Source organism: Cupressus sempervirens, chromosome 8, assembly GCF_028749045.1.
Source record: "Cupressus sempervirens isolate cs-2001-9-10 chromosome 8, ASM2874904v1, whole genome shotgun sequence".
NCBI lineage: Eukaryota > Viridiplantae > Streptophyta > Pinopsida > Cupressales > Cupressaceae > Cupressus > Cupressus sempervirens.
This window is the reverse complement of record NC_143125.1, coordinates 18,088,547-18,096,320: the sequence shown is the minus strand read 5'-3', so window position 1 is coordinate 18,096,320 and position 7,774 is coordinate 18,088,547.

Genomic DNA, 7,774 nt, shown 5'->3' with positions numbered 1-7,774 from the left:
CACTTATGCATCAACTCCATAAATATTTTATAATTTATCCATGAATTGATGCAACATGCATCTTCACCTAGTGAGTTTTGGATAGAGGAAAGACCCCCAGTTTATCTCTTAGATACTCAAAAGAATCCTTAGATAACAACTTGGTAAATATGTCAGTAATTTGTTCCTTAGTCTTCACATATTCCAACCTCACTTTTTTCTCATGTGCTTTCTCACTCAAACAATGATATTTATTGATGTGCACTTTGTTTTTGCATGCATCACTAGATTTTTTGAAATATTTATGGTATTAGTGTTATCACAATAAATAGAAATAGGCTTGGTTACCTCTTCTTGCAGTCCTTCCAACAATTGATTGTAGCAACAACATATTCAACTTCAATAGTAGATTGTGAAATACAACTTTTTTTCTTACTTATTCATGCTATTATTATTTCTCCTAGAAAGAAAGCTCCACCACTTGTTCTTTTTCTATCATCAACACTACCAACAAAATCAACATCTATGTAGACTTTAAGATTAAAAGCATCCCCTTGTTTATACCATAGGCCATAATCTTTAGCTCCTTTAAGATCTCTAAATAGTATCTTCACAAAAGTCATATGAGTATCCTCTAGATTAGATGGAAATCTTGCAACAATTTCAATAATAAGTGAAATATATGGTCTATGTACAACATACCACAACTTTCCAATTATAGATAGTAGTGTCTTCTTTTGATAATTTCACTCTGATCACTATAGATGTACAAAATAAAATAGATTTATCTATCCAAAATGTTTTCAAGATTTATTCCACACTTAGAGTGAGTCACATTTTATGTGTAGGATCATGGTCAACCAAACTATGCTCTTAAATGACAATAAAAAATTAGCAAATCAAGGTTATGTCAACTTGACGTGAAATTCTCTACTTGTTATAAAATTTATATCAAAAAGTTGAGAGAAAAGAATCTCTAGGGAATTGAATTTGGTTTTTAAACTAATACACCTTACCTGAAAAATAAAATAAAAATAATAATAAAATACAATTGATTGGTAATTTTTTTTAATTTTAATGCAATAGTACAAAAATCTTAGGACAAAAATAAGTAGACATATGTCTAACCACCTTAATCAAAATCAAATGATAATATTTTTAAATAATATTATAGATAGAAGTGGACTGATTCTTAGAAATGACACACATTTTTGTGTATTTTTATCCTAAATAAATAATTTATTAATTTTCTAATTTATTATTTTTGGAATAAAAAAATCTTGTGTGTGACCACCTTAACTAATTTAAAACTTTGGAATTTTTTTTTTTTTCCTTATAGTAGAAGAATAATACAATGTGATGCATCTTTTGCATTTCAAAAATGTTGTACCATTTGAAAGTTTAGTTTTTTTTCAAGCAGTGTGTCAATCAACACTTTATACGTAACTCCATTAAAAAATAAGTAATAATTACTTAGTAAATTCATAATTTGACAAAACTTACATTTATGGAAAGATAAGAACATTCTTAAGAAACCAATTTGATTTCATCAAATTTTTGGTGATAAAAAAGTCGTCAACTACATGTTTGAAGTGAAAAAACACACAAGAACAAACCAAAAACACATTTTCAGTATGTTTTTGTAAGAATTTGGCTTTGGGTAAAATTCATTCAAGACTAAGAAACTCAAACACAAGCACAATAGTAGACCAAAGAGAGTGATTTGATTTTTAGGATCTAGGACTATTACAGAGAATGATAACTAATTACATAAAGTTAATTTTAAATCTTTAATAAAGAAAATTAACATAATTGCAATTAAGAAAAATACAGAATGAAATGACAGAAAGAGAGATAGGGAGACACCACATTTGATTTCAGAGTTCGTCTGTTTAGGACTACGTCTCCGGGTCTAGCTCTAATAGGGGGATCGATCTGATTAACTCCAATAAATCAATATAAATGATCTTGACAATTCCCTTCAAGCACACGCAGTAAAATCTCCTCTATGTGTAGGAAAAATCACTAAGTCTCTAGATACACAAACTCTCTCTCTCTCTCTCTCTTCATCTGCATAATTTCTCCCTTAATTTCCATGACTTGAAAATGCTCCTAAACCCTCTTTTTATACAAAATATTTGCCTAAAATAAGGCAAAAACAAAAAAAAATCTAATAATAGGCCTTCACAATAGTCCTCCCTCGAAATCAGGCCTTAGTCATATTAGAAATTTGTCATTATCCCCTTTTGGAGGGTTAGTTTCTAATAAATCCCCTTAATTGGGAAAGAGGGATCGATATTGTTTAAAGGTAAATAAAAGCCACACAAACTAGAATCAAAGCTGCTCACGTGACGTGATGGCAGTGGAGCCCTTTGTGGCAAAGGAGGTCGGCGGTTCCAACCCCCACATTGACCTTTAACTTTTAACTCAAATTAGCACCATTAAAACGATAAATAAAACATTTGTTTAAAATGTTTTAATGGTCGTCGGCAGTGTAACGGCCACCAGTCAGATTTTAGGGGCCCATGGTCACGGGTTCGAATCCCGGCACCATTAATAATTTTTTTTTTAATTTATTTATTTATTTTAATTTTTTTTTTTTTTTTTTTTTTGCACCTCATCATCTCAAACTTCAATCGGGCATATCTTTCACATATGAGCTCTATTTTTGATGAAACAAACGTCGCTGGAAAGCTCTCGATGAGATCTTCAATTTGAAATCCATTGTTAACCACTTTTGAGATTTTTTTTCACCTTTTGACGACATCTATACCTAGTTTGACAAAACTTTGACTAGCTATAACTTTTGCATACGAACTCCTTTTTCATCTGTTTGAATTGTGTTGAATCCAGAATTCTAAGAACTTTAAGCTAGCATTGATTATTGGAGTTTTAGAGATACTTCAATTTTGATGAAAATATCCCCCAAATCAGAGAATATGATCAGAATGATGATATATTCATTCAATATGTCATATGAGAGTATACTAGGAGTGCCTATATTTAAAGGCCTCTAGAGAGCTTTTAGAATGCTTAGAAGTTAGCTATTGGAGATAATCAAGACTAGCTAGGTTACTAAGAGGGGAGGGATGAATCAGTAACTTCAAAAATTTTAAATCAATTCAGCACTTAACTATATAAATCATTCACCATTCATTCATCTAATCTACTACATGCATGGGAAAACATAAACATTCATAATACATGAACATAGTATTTTGGTGACCCAAAAACCTTCCAAATAGAAAGTAAAACTGGGGTGGCAATGATACCAACAAAACTTCACTACTATACTATAAAGTTGGCCTGTTAGGGCTTAGATTGACCACTTCTTATGATATGCCTTATTAAGAGCAATTTTGGACTGCTAGGTCCACCTTCTTAGATGTTTTGCAAACATACAATGAAGTATACACTCTATTAGGAGATTTATACAAAGACTGTTAAGTCTATCTTGTTAAAGGATTTGGAAAACTAATTCACCTATCAGGATGAAATAGTAGATCTAACTTAAAATTTGATTGTTGAATAGATCTTGAAGTATAGATCACCTCTTGTGATTGATACCTTGCTAAAAACTCTACTTTGCTAGTGATTTGCATTCACTCTTCTCAAAACATTACATGTCCATTCCTTAACATACTCATGAAAATAATAATAATACATTGCAAATGATACAATATATTACATATATACCATTCCAATAATTACAATTGCAAGGTCAGCTAAAACACAACTAAAAAAAATATTACTGAGTCGGCCAAACAGTAGAAAACTTAGGCTCCTCAAGCTAACTCGATGACCTTCTAATACTTGGCATCCACTAAATTACTCAACATCATCATGCACTTGGTAGAAGTAGAAGTAGGGTCCATACTAATCACACGGCGTAGCTTGGAACTCGGTAACCATTGGAGACTCAGTAGATATAATTTCACTCTATAAATATTGAAACCTTCATTTACCTTGTTGTCACTCGGTAAACACTGAACATTCATTACTTAGTGGAAACTAACTTCATATCATGCAAACTAATGACTCGATAGATACTATGAAGCTCGGTGACCACTATTTTTTTGGTGAATACTGTAAGCTTGGTAAACATTGTTGAACTACACATTCACTCGGTAGCTTCAAGAATACTTCGTGTAAATTGCTTAATTGCTAAACTTACAAGGTAACCACTAAATGTTTGGTATAAACTATGGATTGAGTGATGAAATAATTGTTGTCACTAATGACAAATACAACATAATGCCAACATCTCCCCCTTTGGCATTAGTGACAAAAACACTTATGATCCATAACTTATGTACACTAACATTCTAATTTTTTGATTTTTCAAAATTGATCTTTGTAAAGCTATTGTAGATACATATCTTATATATCTCCCCCATACATATGTCATAAAGTATACATAGCTTTATCTGTATATATATCAATCTATTTTCACCCTTATTTCTCCACAAGTCTCTTAGTATCTCATGTGATCTTATTATCTTCATTCTCCCCCTTTTTGACAATAATGCCAAAGGGTATATGTAATATATTCAGATAGAGACATCAAAATGTGAGAGAAATTCAAAGTGTACCTTAAGAATAAGAGCCAATGTCTTATCCCAATTATCTTGCAAAATTGTATAGCTAGAGAGGGCCACTTGAACTTCTACAAATTTTGATCATACGATCTACTACTAAAAAATTGTTATCTTGGACCAATGTTTTTGAATAAGCAATATGTTTTTGCATTGGGTCCATAACTGGAAGGATCATATTCTAGATATCAATCAGTGTAGACCTGATCCTAGCTTCCTCTCTGAGTAACTCTACCTACATTTCTATAAAAAATTTCACCTTCATGTGATGTGCTGAGCTTGAATTAGGGTCAAGCTATAACCTTTGAGCACTAGCTTTCATGTTCACATCAATCTTATTCAATTTCTCCTTAATATCCTTGACATACTCAGTAACATCACAAAGCCTGCCAAAAAGTGATGTTATATCTATGAAGGATTGATCAAGGTTGCTCAAAATTGTGGATAATTCTACCTAATTTATTGCAATGTGATCAAGCACCTTATTGTCAAATTTCTTCTCTACTTTCCCAATGAGATTCTCTTGACCAAAAGTGTCCTCATTGAACTTATTTATAGCCTCTTCTAACTATAAAAAAATGTGTTGAGATGAATCAACTTAAACACCTATAGCCTTAGTAATTATGTTTTTGGCATTCTCAATTATAGTAAATTCTCTATCTCTCTCTTCTCTTAGCTACTTCTATCTTTCCTTTTGCTCTAAAAGCTGACTGACCAATCTCATTTCATTGACTATGGCAGTGTCTAGATCTATCTTCGAAATAACAATTTCTTTATCCAAGTCTATATCTTCATCAATTGCCTTGCCAATAAGTAGAAGTTTTAGAGGAGTCTTTGGTTTTACTTCTATGCTTACTTCCTTGGTCTTAGAAATAGAAATAATAGTTGAAGTAGCTGGACTAGCAAAAAAGACTTGAATTGGTCCAACTAGAGGAAAACTGAGAGAAGTACCAACTGTGTCCAAAATTGATGTGCCTCCCAAAAATGATGTACCAATAGGTAATGTTCAAACTAGAATATTTACAATTTAAGAACTAACTGGAGCAAAAATTGGTGCAGTTAAAGCTATGGTAGAAAAAATTGTAGAACAAACTGGCAAACTTACTAAACAACCTGCAATAGAAGTTGACATAATTGTAGAATTGGCAGCTATGCACACTACTGAGGTAGATTGCTCGAGTGTTGATGAAGAGGGCTACAGCTTGGTAGATGAAGTGACTAACACTTCCATTGAAGATACCTAGAGTTGTGAGGTGGTAGGAGTAGATGATATTTTTGATGTAGTTGCAATCATTCCTACTAAAGCTAACTCCAATCTTGATGATGTTGCTAGCTTAGGTGGAGAGTGAGGAAGGGAAGCAATGACTTCTGCTGCAATTTTCATTGGGTCATCTTCTTCATCTACTTCCTCCTTGTCTTCCTCTTCAGCTTCTTCCTCTTTCTCTTCATCATCAACCCTTAGTGCCTAATAGTCTTCAACATCAATAGTAGCACATGGAGTGTTATCCTCTTCTTCGTCATCACTATCACCGTCATCATCCTTGATCTCAACTGGATCATCACTTGGCTTGTGTAGATTATAGATATTCTTCCACATGTTTGTTGCATCTCTCACAACATGATCAATATCCTTAATTAAAATCAAACATGTGTGGAATATAATCATCATTTTACCTTCATTATTCTTCATGGCTACTTTTACTTCTGCATTAGTAAGACTTGGCAATAATTTCCTCAAAGATTGTTCATAGATATCCTTGGCTATTTGTGTAGTTGACTCCCACCTTGGCTACAATCTTACCAATAATTCTTTTGAGATTTGGGGAGCAATTTGGTCTCAGGAATACTTCCATTTTCCCATTTTGGTGAGTACCAACTCCTCAATCTACATATTCTTGGCATCAATTCTAGTTTCAAACTTTAGAGCCTTGAAGTTTGTGATGCCAGCTCCTTCTTCTGTCTATTTTAGTCTTTCCTAGAAGGTAAGTGAGGGCTTGTTGAACATAACTTCACCTCTACCTTTGTCTCTCCTAGTGAAAATAGCTATGGAGGCCTTTAGTGGCTTGGTAATAATTACCATGCCCTTCTTCTTTGTTGGCTCTGCCTCCTTCTCAGCTTCTTGCTCTTCTCCTTCTTCTTCCCCTTCTTCTTCATCCTCTCCTTTTCCCTTAGTAAGCATTAAGGGACTAGTGGCAGTTTTCATCTTTGCTATCTTCCTCTTGCCTTTATTGATTTCTTGAGGTAGCTTGATTTCCAGTTCAATTCTGGCTTTTGCTTCATCATATGTGCCAAATATTGGTTTCGTAGGGTCTATAGGTTCATTTAAAAATGCTTTAATGATGTCCCTCATTTCATCAATATTGACCTCATAAGGCAGAGGTTTCACCCATGTAACTTAGGGCTTGACTACCTAGATGTATACTCTATCATTGTCAACCATGAAACACACATCATCTTTATAATCCTTAACAAGTTTTAGGCAGAATCCTAAACTTGTTGTTCATCCTTTCTTTGAAATCTTCAAAATAATTATCCATTATACTGTCAAAATTTACACCCATTTCTTCACTAAACTCATTTATCTGATACAAAATGAGAACATCCTTTCTCCATACAATAGAACCTTTGGATGTAAAGAGTTTTTGCACATAAAAGAAAAGGCACATCAACAAAGAACCAAATTTACAAGGGTTCTTTGATGTTCGGATCCTATCCATATTCTTGTTTAATTATTTTAGTAACAACTCTGACAAGTCAAATTCTGTTGAGATAATGGGTGTTGCACACATTGCATAATATTGTTATTTTATTATTTTATTTTATTATGTAATGTTGTACCTAGATGGACGTGCAACATGTAAAGATTCCCATGGAATATTCTTGATGAGTTGTATTGTAACATTGTAAAAATATTTTATGTAATTATTTAATATTGGGGAAAAGAATTAAATGCCCAATATTAAATGTGGGGTTAGTGGGTTAGGTAGCACATGGTTTTAGCACATTGTTTATGTAATACCATTTAGTGGTCTTGTGGGACTTGCTACTATATAAGCAGCCACAAGGGTAGTTGTTATAGAGAAAGAGAGAGTGACAAGGAGAAGACAAAAGGCAAGAGTCGAGCGGGACAAGGCTTGACAGGTTAGCCAAGGGAGCATTTGTGAAGGTTGAAAGCATGGCATGGGATGTGTGGATTCATG